At 39.8% G+C, this 14,262-nt stretch overlaps 1 pseudogene; it reads left to right on the top strand.

Moving 5' to 3' along the window:
* Nucleotides 1-14,034, top strand: part of LOC139715697 (multidrug resistance-associated protein 1-like) — a 32,576-nt pseudogene extending 18,542 nt beyond the window's left edge.
* The last annotated feature ends 228 nt before the right edge of the window (nt 14,035-14,262 follow it).

Here is a 14,262-nt window from a genome sequence, read left to right on the forward strand (position 1 = left end):
GTCACTGAAGCTATCCAACGCCGCCCGGAAGGGAGCCACCGTAGGGGAGATTGTAAACCTCATGTCGGTCGACGCCCAGCGCTGTATGGACCTCTGCACGTACCTCAACATGCTGTGGTCAGCGCCGTTCCAGATCTCGGTGGCGCTCTACTTCCTCTGGCAGACCCTTGGGCCATCCGTCCTGGCCGGGCTGGGGGTCATGATACTGCTCATCCCACTAAATGCCTTGGTCGCTACGCAAGCAAAGAAACTACAGGTAGGGAAATAGGAAGATTACATTCTGAATTCATGAGTGAATACAGTTCAAATAAGGTTATTGCATACAGCACCTGGTCAGCCAGGGGTTAAAAACAACAAGATGGTACAGATTAGCGTTGCCACGTACTGTATCTATGAGACATGACTGTCTCCTTATCCTTGGTCCCCCCCTTGCAGGTGAAACAGATGCGGTACAAGGATGCGCGCATCAAGCTGATGAGTGAGGTGCTGAGTGGTATCAAGGTGCTGAAGCTGTATGCCTGGGAGGAGTCCTTCCAGGAGAAGATCCTTGCCATTCGCAACAAGGAGCTCAAGGTGCTCCGTTATGCCGCCTACCTCAATGCCTTCAACTCATTCACTTGGACCTGTGCACCCGTCCTGGTAAGACTCCACATTGATAGGTTGTAGGTATCTGAAGGAGAGATATTCTTTATTATTACGATGTGTCTGATAACTGTTGTTTTGAGAAGGAAGACCCTACAAAGTGGAGAATAAAGAAGGAAAGCGACCTAGGGAGCGTGTAAGAAAGGAAGATAGTGACAAAGGGCAAAGGCGAGCCGGAATTTGAGGTTGCACCGAAGGAGATGGGAGGATATGAGACAGGGAGAATTGTAAGGAAGAATAGAATGAGAATTAGGTCAAGGGTTCAGAAGTAAATTGGAGGAGAAAGATGAACCAGAAAGGAGGGTGGAGAGGGGGGAGAAGGTTGGAAAATCATTGAGTTAAGAGAGAAAGGAGATGGAGACATGTATTTTTATGCCTCCTATGTTTTCGGGTTGTCCGTCCGTCCGTCCGTCCTTCCGTCCGTAATTAATTTTGTGGACAGCGTAACTAAAAAACCTTTGGAGATATCCTAATGAAACTTGGCATGTATGTGTATTAGGGGGTGAAGTTGTGCCTATCAACTTTTGGGTGCACAGGCTCAAGGTCAAAGGTCAAAAAGGTCAAGGTCAAATACGTAAAATTTCACTATTTCCACCATATCTATGCAATGCCTGAAGATATTTTCTTCAAACTTAGTGTATACATGTATTACCCAATTAAGATTCTCGGGTGAAAGTTTGGGGTCATGAGGTCAAAGGTCAAAAGGTCAAGTAACAATATTAAAACTTCACTTTTTTCTCCGTAACTTGGAAATTGTTCAAGGTATCTACATGGAACATAGTATATATACATGTACTGACTGGCAGTGATTATCTAGAGAATTTAGGGTTCATGGGGTCAAAGGTCAGGGGTCAAAGGTCAAGGGCAACACTTCAACATTTTACTATTTCCGTCATATTTATGCAATGCCAGCAGGATTTTTTTTTTACACTTGGTGTATGCATGTATAACCTAATAGATATTCTCTGGAAACTTTCTTTTTCTTTTTTTCTTTTTTTTTTGCCTCAAAGGTCAAAAGGTCAAAGATGAAGGGAAAGTGCTGAACTAACTTTTTCCTCCATATCTCGGAAGTGGCTCAACTTTCTACATATTTATGCATGTTCTGCCTGACAGTAATTTTCCTATGAATTTTAGAGTCAAAGGCCAGATGAAAATGGTAACAATGTACTTTTCAATACAGAAATTGCACTTTTTCTCCATACCTTGAAAATTACTCAATGCATAAACTTATGAATGGGCAAAGTCAAGTTAAAGTCCTTAAATCCCAAATACATGCTCTCCTATTCATCCAATTAAACCTAGGTCAAGGAAGGTGAACATTCAACACTTTTGTGACAAACTTGTCATTTTAATATTTTGCCAGTTTTGTGAAAATGTAATCACACATTGTCCACATGTACTATAGACCTATTAGGAGAATCATGCATTATGGTGAAGGCATACCAGTCGCCTTAGTGACATTTTTAGTGTACTTTTGTTTTTTGTATTTATTTTTATATGTATTTTGTTCTTGTCATAAACAATTAGAAAAAAAATCATTGCAAAGGTTTATGTTCTTTGAACAACCACATGAGGGGAGACATGAGAGTATTATATCTCTGAATTCATCATAAAGTGAAGCAAACGATGCAAGTTCTAAGAAGAATTCTAAAGAATTTACAGTAAAATGGCCCACATATACTACATTTCGTGATGGTGTATGCTCCTTTGTTAGTTTATGGTACTGCATTGCAGTGCCATTGTTCTCTCCATTATGAATGTGAAAGCCATAGTTGCTATTACAATACCTTTAAGCCGATTCACAGGATGTTGTAACATCAAGGAGCTGTTGATACTTATATGTAGTTTTTATTTGTTGTCCTAGCATTATTGCTATGCAAATGAAATGTTAGTTTTCATAAAGGAAATATGATTTACACCATATATCTCTTGATTGATGCATATGCCAGGTTTCCGTGACAACATTTGCCGTGTATGTGGTATCTGACGAGAAGAACGTGTTGGATGCAGAGAAGGCCTTTGTCTCCATCGCTCTCTTCAACATCCTGCGCTTCCCCCTCAGCATCATGCCCAACCTCATCTCCAATATTGTTCAGGTTTGTGTCTTGTTTATTCCAACTTGGTAATGTGTCTTGTGTCATGATTCTCTGTCTCATTGCTGGATGCTCTTTCTGTGTGCTGTAACCACCACATCATCCTATGTGACCGTGCATCGCAAAACAAACAAAAAGTCGCACCCCTTGATTTTATGTGTGGACTCAAGAAAGATGAAAAGGGTCAACCAAGTCAATTTTTAGTTTTCTATATTTTTTGAAAGAGCTATGCTTCTTCTATGGTAGAGTATTGCGATCAGGTTTTTCTTAGAAGCCCCTTTTCATTTCTTGAAAATCCTTTGGACACTCTTCACTTTCAACTCTAATAACTTTTGAAAAGATGATGCTACTCCTTTGAAAGTTTACATTTATAATGAACAGAATGTGTTAATATAGCATGCTCATTTTCAGCTTAATCTGATATTCCCTTCATTGTTGTTGCTACAGTGGATTACATCATGTTTTTTTTTTTTGGTCACATTCATGGCACAGGTAGCATGGCTTAGTAAAGATTAAGCGCTTGAATAGACCCTGTACTTCAGAGCCTCTTTTCTCAGTTCAAACTTTCCCAGAGTGTGTGCTTTCTATCCAATATTTATATAGGTTAGAAAAATCCATTCGAATCGAGTTAGACATCATTTTAAAGCTTAGAGTCTGCTCTTTCAGAATCTGCCCTTAACTAAAAATCCATGTCTGGCGAGTTTTTGTTGGTTTTGTGGTGCAGGGTCACATATATGTATCTCAATCCATGATATTAGGCTGGAGATATTCCAAGATTATCAACATCTGACAATGGCTGTCAAGCAGGGTTTTGTTGCTTCGTGAGCTTGGGTTCCTTTTGTGTATGTGTGTGTGTGCTCACAGAATGTTTATAATCACAACTTTGAGACCAAAGTGTCTGGTTACCTCATGTTTTCCTGCCCCATATTCAGGTGAGCGTCTCCCTGAAGCGCCTTGACAAGTTCCTGAAGAGTGAAGAACTAGATCCTCAGAATGTCGACCACTTCAACATGCCAGGTAAGAGTACACATGGATGTGGGCAGATAAAGCTTCAGTCCATTTCATTGACCTCGGTTGCTGTTGAGTGATTGTTGAATTTATAAAAAAGGATATTTTGATTTTGCTGTTTAAAAGTAGCAGTTTTGTTCTTAAAATGATGAGAAATCCCTTTGTTGAATTGTCACCACATCTGTACACTAATTCTGCAGTGAAGAGCTTCCTGTGATGGGGAAAAAAACCCTGAAAATCATTATAGCACTATTTTGTGACCATGTTTCCGGGATTGGGAATGTGAGTCTCCTTTTCCTCGAGTATGTTGTACAAGCATAATATTCTGTAGATTTAAATCTGATTTTAGATTTTCACATTTTCACATTTTCTTTCTTCCATGTACTAAAATCACCTGAAATTTTAGATTTCCGATTTTTTCAACAAACCTCAATATCATCCCTAGTTATATGATTGTATTCTGGTGTGAAATGATGTTTCCATTGACCTATTTGAAAAATCCTTGAGAAGTCCTCACTTTGATCATATTTTTCTTTTAATTTTTACTTATGTGTTTACAGGACATTCAATCACAATAGATAGTGGACAATTCACATGGGACAGAGAGGAAAAGACTACACTTACAGAGTAAGTTCCTGAAGTATACTTATAAATAGAAGGGAAAGTTCTCCTTGTGCATAGTTTGTTGTGATTAATTTCTTATCATCATATAAGTATTAGTCACAAGTCCATCACAACTACGTCTAGTTCCTTCAGTACCTAGAGTGTCGCTTGCATGTGTACACCATTTAATGGCTTGATGTGTTCAAGCATTCTACTCAAAACCGGCATGGACAATGGTGTGCAAACCAATCAAAACTAAACGAAGGTCATTTGTAAATGTTAAACGGGGTAATTTTGCACAGGGTTTTATAGCTTGTGATGGATTTGTATAAATGACATTGACTTGCCTGCTGCAATCCGATGGGTCTTCCTCGTTTGGACTCTTCATTTCTAGAGCACCAGTACTGTCAAAAAGATGTTTTTGCGGCATCATAATTTTATGAATTGGGGCTGACGGCCTTTCTCACAACACAAAATTTTTGCAAATTGTCACTTGCATTCAATGCATATAGTGTAGACAAGAACTTTGGCTAGTATTTTAATTTCGCGAATCTTGGCTCTTGCAAAATTGGTGACATTAAAATGCATGTGAACATTACATATTTTACAGTAGTTTAGCACATATGGGATAACCTGTAGGTATTGAATTATCTTGAAGCCCTCTATGTGACGGTTATGTGCCGTCATCTTAGGACAGAGTTGAATGATGCATACTCAGTCATTCATTGTCAAGAAACATTGATATATTAGTGTAAGAAATATAATGTGATGTATTTAGTTTGTTTACAATAGAAATATTTGTCTTTTGTATACCTTTCCTTTCCTGGAGAAAAAGATGTTTACTAGCTATTATATTGAGAAGCAAATCTTGCCTTTCAAACAGCATCACCCTTGACATCAAGAAGGGGTCACTGGTTGCCGTGGTAGGCCAGGTTGGATGCGGGAAGTCGTCCTTGCTGTCAGCCATACTGGGAGAGATGGAGCGACTGGATGGAAAGGTGTTTGTGGAGGTGAGAAAATTATGATAAATATGATACCTGATAACTGATAATGGATTGATTGATTGATTTTATTTTCCGTATAAAAGACAACGACTAGACAGCCCATATTCAGCGATGCCAACCAGACATTGCTGGTCTTCCATGGGGTCCAGAACATCAAAATTACAAATTCAGTACAATATGAATGTATGAAATACATAAATTGAAAAAAAAAATCGCATATTACAAATGGTACATGCAAATAACGAAAAGAAAAGGTACATGGAGGAATGAAAGAGGATAATATAACAACCCATATACTTTTTGTCCCCGCCAAACGAGTTCGAGCAGGGGACTATGAAACGGGCTCCGTACGTGTGTGTGTCCGTCCGTGCGTCCGTGCGTCCGTCCGTGTGTGATCAAAATGTTCAAAATGCTACTCCTTCGCCATTTCTAACCCGATTTTGATTCTGTTTGCTTTATATGATAGCACTACATGGGAGCTTTGAGACTTATATACAGAATTTCAATTGTGACCTTTGACCTTGACCTTTGACCTATATTGTACATTTTGCTTCAAAATGCTACTCCTTCGCCATTTCTAACCAGATTTTGATTCCGTTTGCTTTATATGATGGCACTTGGTGAGGGCTTCAAAACTTCTACACAGAATTTTGACCTTTGACTTCTTTGACCTTTGACCTTGATTTTTGACCTATATTGTACATTTTGCTACAAAATGCTACTCCTTCGCCATTTGTAACCCGATTTCAATTCCGTTTGCTTTAAGTGATGGCACTAGGTGAGGGCTTCAAAACTTCTACACAGAATTTTGACCTTTGACTTCTTTGACCTTTGACCTTGATTTTTGACCTATATTGTACATTGCCTACAAAATGCTACTCCTTCGCCATTTCTAACCCGATTTTGATTCCGTTTGCTTTATGTGATGGCACTAGGTGAGGGCTTCAAAACTTCTACATAGAATTTTGACCTTTGACTTCTTTGACCTTTGACCTTCATCTTTTTACCTATATTGTACATTTTGCTACTAAATGCTACTTCCGGCGGGGACATATATTACGCACCGCGTAATTTCTACTTTTCCTTGTTTGATATGACATAGAATATCTGATACTCTCATTCCACCTTTAATCTTTGTTTTTTATATAATATATAAAAAGCATAAGAGCTCCAAGTGATGTGTATCCTGGCATTTGCAACAGTTCAAATGATTGATAGTGCTTTACCCATTAATGGGAAGGTAAGACTTGGTAGACTTGGTAACCAGTGCAGAGACCTGTCGGCTTGGTGGAAATATTTGAAGCAATTGATTTCTCTCATATGTCTTGAAATCAACATGTATGAAATGCAGTGTCCTAAAGCTGTGGTATCATGCCTATCCCCGGTGGCCTGCAATTTTGCTTTATGTTCAAGTAGTGCAGCTACTGAGATATTTCTCATGTGGTCACTATGAGATGGTCATTTTCTGTTGTAGTAAACTTGTGTCGGTGCTGGTATATCTTACAACATGTCAAATTCATGATGCAAATTTTCTTTGTTATTTGAATGAAGGAAGGAAGGAAGGAAAAAAAGAAAGAATTTTATTATCCAATGCAGTAATAATCATTGTATACATTTACAGTCATATTCAGTTATATAAAAAAGCAAAGAATAATGGGAACCATGAAGTCGCGTGAAACCAGTCAAGTCTAGCCTCTTGCAATTTAAGCAGTTACAAAGTGTATGTTTCTTTAAAGTTTGTTCAGTAATGTGTTGCTCATAAGTAGTTATCAGTAAGATATTTCACTGTTAAATGTACCTACAAAGTTTTTGATGTTTTGTCCTGTCGTCCAGGGTTCCGTTTCCTACGTACCCCAGCAGGCCTGGATTCAGAACGCCACCGTCAGGTCCAACATCCTCTTTGCCCAGGGCATGCAGGTCACAAAATACAAACACGTCATCCAGGCGTGCGCCCTCGCTCGAGACCTGGAGGTGCTGCCTGGCGGTGATATGACGGAGATTGGAGAAAAGGTAAAACCTTCACATGTTTTTGTCCTTCATCGGAAAATATCTGTTTGTCACTTATTTCATTTGTACATCAGTGCGATAGACTTTTTCAAATTGTAAAGAAAGAAGATGTGCATATTTGATTTCTGTAGATGACTCAATAGCTTCATTTAGTGAGGAAATATACTTTGTGGTATTTTGGAGGCATGTCTGTAGTAACAATTGATGCTTCTGTTTAAAACACGTTGAGGATAGGCTGATTTTGCTATAACACACATTTCCCACAGACACCTGCCCGAGTATACTCAGGACTTGTCCTCAACAGGTTAAATTGTTGGAGGAAAAAAGACTGTAAGGTACTTTGTAATGTTAAAATGGAAAGTGTTCCAAATGTGATATACGTTTTACATCCTTTGGAAAACCCTTATATGAAATTTTGATAGTGATTTTCATATTAGGCCTATCCAAAAGTTATGGCCATACACCAGCATGCTTTAATTTTTAGCAACGTTGGTTCTGTTTTCACAGGGGATTAATCTGAGTGGTGGTCAGAAACAGAGAGTTAGCCTAGCGAGGGCGGTATACGCCAACAATGACCTTTATCTCCTGGATGACCCCCTGAGTGCTGTGGATGCCCACGTGGCCAAGCACATCTTTGAACACGTCATTGGACCTCAGGGACTCTTGAAGAACAAGGTGGGCACCAGTCCATGCATCGCGGTGAAGTTTCCACGTTCAGTGAAGTGCATCTCAACATTCAAATTTAGGGCATAAAGATCATAGCACATGTCATTACCTGAAAAATTATGTCTAATTTGTCTGAGTGGAAAACACGAATTTGATTATCATCATTGTGGCGTAGATCAGTTATTCTGTCAGTTTTGTGGAATTGAGTGCAGAAACCTGTGTGGGTCCATCCTGGTTCCACCACTCATGTAATATTGACATCTTAGTTTATCTTTGTATAACATTCAGCTTCATGTATCGTGTAATTCTATGTACTTCATGTATTTTGTTATGTGTATTCAACCTCTATGAGATAGTAGAAATGTTGAAATTACAAATTAATCAAGTACATGGATTGCCATAAAAGTGGAAACTTTTGTACAACCGATTTTTGTGCTGGTCCAATTTCACAGGACATTGTTTGTTTATAATCTTGTAGATATTGTACAATTCCCAAAATAATTTTGTGTTCATATTTTTTTTAAGTTAGTACAGTCAAGCACAAAATTGATGATAATTTCCACACCGCAAGATATTCCATGTGTTTATACTTGACCAACATAGGATGGAGAGCACTGATCATTCTGTTTCATTAAATCAAAATAGGAATGTTGGTGAAATACAGAAATGAATTGTCTTCAAATCTAGATTGATATAAAAGCTAGAATTTTGACAGAGGAAAAAGAATGTCTTATATTATCAAAAAACAACAAACAAACAGCAAATTGATGTGGTGTTTTACCAAATCACGGCTGTCCAACCATCCACCAGAGCAACAGGTGTTTTTCTCCTCTCACTTCCACCGCTGCAGACCCGCATCCTGGTCACCCACGGGATCAGCTTCCTGCCCCAGGTGGACCAGATCGTGGTCATGGTGGACGGCGGCATCTCGGAGGTGGGCTCCTACCAGGACCTCCTGGACCAGAACGGGGCCTTCGCCGAGTTCCTCCGCAACTACAGCCAGGACGTTGACGAGGAGGAGGACGATGACGTGGACAGTGATGATGAGCAGCTAGCAGCCCTGAGTGAAAAGCTGGCTGGTAGGAGAATCGAGAGTGGTGTAAAACTAGACATTTTTGCGTGCACAAAACTTTCACAAAATTTCCGAGGAGCCAAGATTTGTGAAAGTAAAATGCACACATGAGTTATTTCTATACACAATGCATTGAATGCCAATGGAATTAGCATATAAAAGTTTTATGCTGTCAATGTTTCTGGTTTTATCTCATGACAGCTTGGCAGCCCCAGGCGTAGTTTTGATAAAGAGTCTACAAAGCTTTCAGTTAACTTCCCATATTTATGTCGATCTATTGTGTAAGTTGCACATAGAGTTAATGAAATTCCTACAGAAGACCAAAATTTGTATGCCTTTATATATTTCCTATCCGCAATTTTTACGTACAAGATAAAAGCTTGAATATGTAACGTATGAGTTGCAGTGCAAATTTAGCATCATGATATGTAAATGTCCCTGCCTCGACCCGTGGCATGGTCCTGTTGCTGAAACAACATGAATGTCAATTGCATTAACCAGGGGTGCAGCTGGAAAGCTTGATATCCGTTGCTAAATTGTAGCTAGAAACATACAGTGTAGTTGAACAATGTTTGTCTTTTATTTTTGCATTCTTTTTTTTATTTTTTGTTCTAGTCAGACTATTAGGAGTTATACACATTCATGTTGGTTTGACTCTGAACAGAGTTGTTTCTTATTCAATGTCGCATCGGTCATCCAGTGAATTCTATTTCCCTTCCTACAGGTCACATGTCTCTAGAGGATCTGACAGAGGACAAGGATTCAATGCTAAAAGTGCCCCAAGGATCAGACAAATTGCACCCCAAGGGGTAAGAATCTGCCCCTCCTCCATCCTCTTCTTTACCTTGTGGTCCCCTCTCACTGAAATGTAACAAAACAAACAAACAAACAAACATGAAACTCCCCCCCCCCAAAAAAAAAAAAAAAAAAAAGACACATAAACCAAAAAAGACACATTTAAATAAAAGGGATGAAGATCTTGAAACATTTTGCCCAGATGTTCCTGCTATTACATGATATATTATTTTGTTGTTAACTGCAAGGTTATCAACTGTATTTTTCTGTTTTCTCCTTTTTTTTTTTGCGGGGGGGGGGGGGGGGTGGGAGGGGGAGAGTTTCAAGACTTTGTCAATCAGTTCGCTGCAAATATTCTTTTTTTTGCATCGATTAAATTGTTCATTGAGAACTATGGTGAGAGGATTAAGCTGTTTATTGAGATCTGTAGTGAGAGGCTTTTTTTTAGTGGTGTCTGGTACATAAGTGAGTAGTTCGTGGATAAATATTACGAGAGTACAGTAATTTGGATGAAATATTTTGCTTCATACAACTCTCAGAGGTCTTAAATGTCAATAATTATGTGATTATGTAGGTCTTATTATGGTTCATTTCAGTTTCTCTTCTCTTAATTCATGCATTTCTTTGCATGCTTCAATGTGTGTGTAATTGTGCGTGTGTGTGCTTAATTGCGTGCAGTCACAAATTCTAGCAGATTTATGCCACTCGGCAAGACCAGCATAGCACATAAACAAATCTTTGAGCAGATTGAAATAATTCTAAACAGTTTCCATGAAATGCCATTTTTTGTGGAAGATGACAAATCTGATATACCATGTTATTATTTCTCTGTCCTCTCTTTGTGATAACAGGAAAGACATAGAGGCTATCTCCCAGTACGAGATCCAGTTTGGGGGAACCGGTAACCGGCCCCTGAAGACGAAGCCTGAATCTGCAGAGAACAGGAAGGTGGTGCTGGGAGATACAGAGGACAAACTCATCCGGGAAGAAAAGGCCAAGAGAGGCAATGTGAGTCAGGTTACTATGGAGACAGTACTCAGGGTGATGCCTAGAGGTAATATACAGATATTGTCGTTTTAGAGGTTTAATACGTTTGACGTCCCATGAGGAATTATGTCAGCATAAGCAGAGGAGTTTGATTATGGGGCTACCTTTAGCTTTATAGCGTTACTTGAAAGCAGTATTTACATGATGGCCACAGTGAATGTATTATTGTTTGATATGTCTGTTTAACCCTAAAAAGGCCGGTAATGTTGTACAGTATAATGATATGTTGGAATATGAAATGAGAACTAAAATTGTTGAAAATATGAGCTTCTTGTACAACATAATCACCAGTACCTTCTGTGTTGATCCATCACTCGACCACCGTTCAGGTCAAGTTTGCGGTCTTCTGGGCCTACATCCGCTCCATCGGCCTGGTCCTCTCCCTGGTCATCCTTCTCCTCTACGTCCTCTTCAATGCCACGTCGGTGGCCTCCAACCTCTGGCTCAGCCGCTGGAGTAACGAGCCACTGGTCAACGGGACGCAGCCGGAGGCAGTCAGGGACCGCTACCTGACCGTCTACGCCCTCCTCGGCATCACGCAAGGTCAGAAGTAGCTCCCCTATAGGGGCAGTGTGGGTTTAATGCGGCCTTTTGTGAGGCCTGTCTGTACCCCTGATCTTTTTGCAGGGCTAAAAGTGATCAATGGCAAGAGCTGCCAGGCCCCTGCCACATTGATTGTAAAGAGACTACCTGAAAGATGTTTGATCAAGGATCTAATCTATTTCTTCCGTCAAACCTCATAGTATGTGTGGGTGTTGCTCCTGTATACTCGAGAAATGCTACCCTTTAACTTCTTCGAACTCCTCTTCATGTCCCGAGATGGACCAGCAATTCACTCCCCAAATTCTTGCTCTATTTTGATACAGAACCCCCCCCCCCCCACCCCGTGCAGTTGTTTGGTCCAACTTTTGGTAGATCTGGTTGAAGCAGGGGCCTGAATTTGATTTTTGTTTTTTAATTGTATGCTAATCAACTCTCTTCCGGTGCAATTATTAGTGATAGTCACAATTTCCAGGGGGCCTTTCATTTTCTCTGCATTTTCACATAAGCGATCTTTTACCTTGGGTTTAGTTTTCATAACAAATTGTATGTACAATCATAGTTTTGAGTGGTATGAATATGGTCATCGCAAGTCCCGAAATTCTTCAGGCCCGAAGAGTTGAAGACCAAGAAGATGTGAGCTAGTGAATGTGGCTTCAGTCATGAGGGTGATGAAAAGATGCACCCTTACTCTACCCTTAGCCATAACCTCAATGAATGGGATCTGTAAATTACATTTGATTTATCATGTGATTATACTATGGGGTACTGTTATGCAAGAAGGCAGAATATATGAAGTTATGCCTTTGCTTGTGTCTATTGATATGATTTCCAACGTTCACCCAACTAAGCAGCCTTTTTATCTGTTTGGTTCCAAGAAACTATCAACTTCGACCAAAAAGAATAAGAAATGAATATACATTGCTGATTCTGTGCCTTGTATAACTATCTGTCGCATTTTAGTCACTGCCTTTAATTCATACTGATGTACCCATCACACTCATGCTTACTGTCAGTAGATATGCTTTCTTTGTTAACTGTGAGTCCATATTTCAAACGTCATATCCATCGTGTTAATAAAAACAGTTTATGTCCGAGTAGTTGGTTTAATATTGCTTACAAAGTCTAGAGATGAGGTAGCTAGCTAGATGTGAGCCAGATTCAGCCACTGCCTCATTCTTCATTTTCATCATTTCTGTTTTTGCTGTTTCTTGTGATATTAGGGCATAAAGGAGGAATGCCTCTGTCTAATTTCATAAAATTTTGTACTCAAGAGAGGAAAGGTTTGTAAAATGTTGCAAAATTGGCAGTTGTAACAAAGTTGGTAAAGTATTGGGAAAATTTTCATATATAGTAAAATGACATCATGTATAGTGTCTATAGAGTACGGTTTATAACAGTCACCGTGGTTTCTCTAGATTTGTGATTTTCAAATGTTCATACAAGTGAGGTGGTATGAAAGGAAATTGCTGTAATGTAAAAATTGGATTCTTAGCATTGCTATGACCATGCATTTAGGTTGTTATGTTCAGTTAATTTCCTTTAGTTACTACAAATATGCTTATCCCATGTGATGGATGTTTACAGCAGTTTCCATCCAGTAATCCACGACCACTGCTAAGATTATTTAATATGTTTAATCAGTAAGAAAGACATTTCAAAGGTGAGTTTTGCTTGGTTTTGTGTATCATCCCAAACAAATGTTGTTAGAGGCTCTTGAACATCATTAGAACTATTGGCATCAGCAACTTAACACGCCAAGTGAAGATATTTTGTCAAAAAATTGTGATAAAACAAATATATGCTGTTGAAACCTTGTGTGTTTCACAATGAAAGAAATGTTAGCCAGTCCTTCTACCTTGCCCCTTCCCATGCTTGTCCCTGTCCTAACAGTCCTTAAAAAAAAAAAACCTAACAAAAAAAATTGCTGAATTGATCCTGCATCTTTACCTTATCCTATTGGTATCCGTATGTTATTCATTTTCAGCCTCATATTACTTTCCTTTGAAGTCATGTTTAAAATATGTTGTCATTCGTCTCATTCTTCTCTCTGCCTTTTGTGATGTGGATTCCTATCGAAAATTATGGAAGTGTTTGTTTATTACAAGTTCCTCTCTGGTATTAAGATTAATACTTTTTCTATTTAATCGTTCTTCGATACTGTACCGTTCCTGACTGTTATTAAGGTATCGTCGCTTTTCTCCACCCGATTCACACTCCTTCATCTTGCCCCCCGTGGCCACCAGGTGTCTTCATCACCGGTGGCTGCTTCCTCCTCTACCACGGCAGCATCCTGGCTGCCGATTCCCTTCACCACCTCCTCCTCCTCAACATCCTCCGCTGCCCCTCCTCCTTCTTTGACACCACCCTCAAGGGTGCCCTCCTCAACTGCTTCGCCAAGGAGACGGACAACATCGACGTCGAGATCCCGCTGCGGCTGCGCTCCTTCCTCGACTGCCTCCTGAAGGTGGCGTCGGTCCTCATCGTCATCACTTTCTCCACGCCCTGGTTTGCCATTGTCATCCCTCCGCTCGGAGGGCTGTATTATGTTGTGCAGGTACCTGTCAGTTTTGCTCCCCTCCCCCAACCCCCATGGAGAAAAAGGCTCCCCATGATGATGTTAGTTCTGCACTTGGAACGCACGTTTCCGTTGGATGTGTTCCAGATGCGCATGCATGCACAAACACAAGCCCTTGTTATTATTATTATTTTCTCTTTTTTTTTGGTTCCCACACTCTCTCTCTCTCTTTTTCTCTTTCTCTATGGCGTCTCTTTCTTGTGGTGT

Source organism: Diadema antillarum, unplaced genomic scaffold, assembly GCF_040938485.1.
Source record: "Diadema antillarum isolate AM-2024a unplaced genomic scaffold, OU_Dant_1.0 scf00000053, whole genome shotgun sequence".
NCBI lineage: Eukaryota > Metazoa > Echinodermata > Echinoidea > Diadematoida > Diadematidae > Diadema > Diadema antillarum.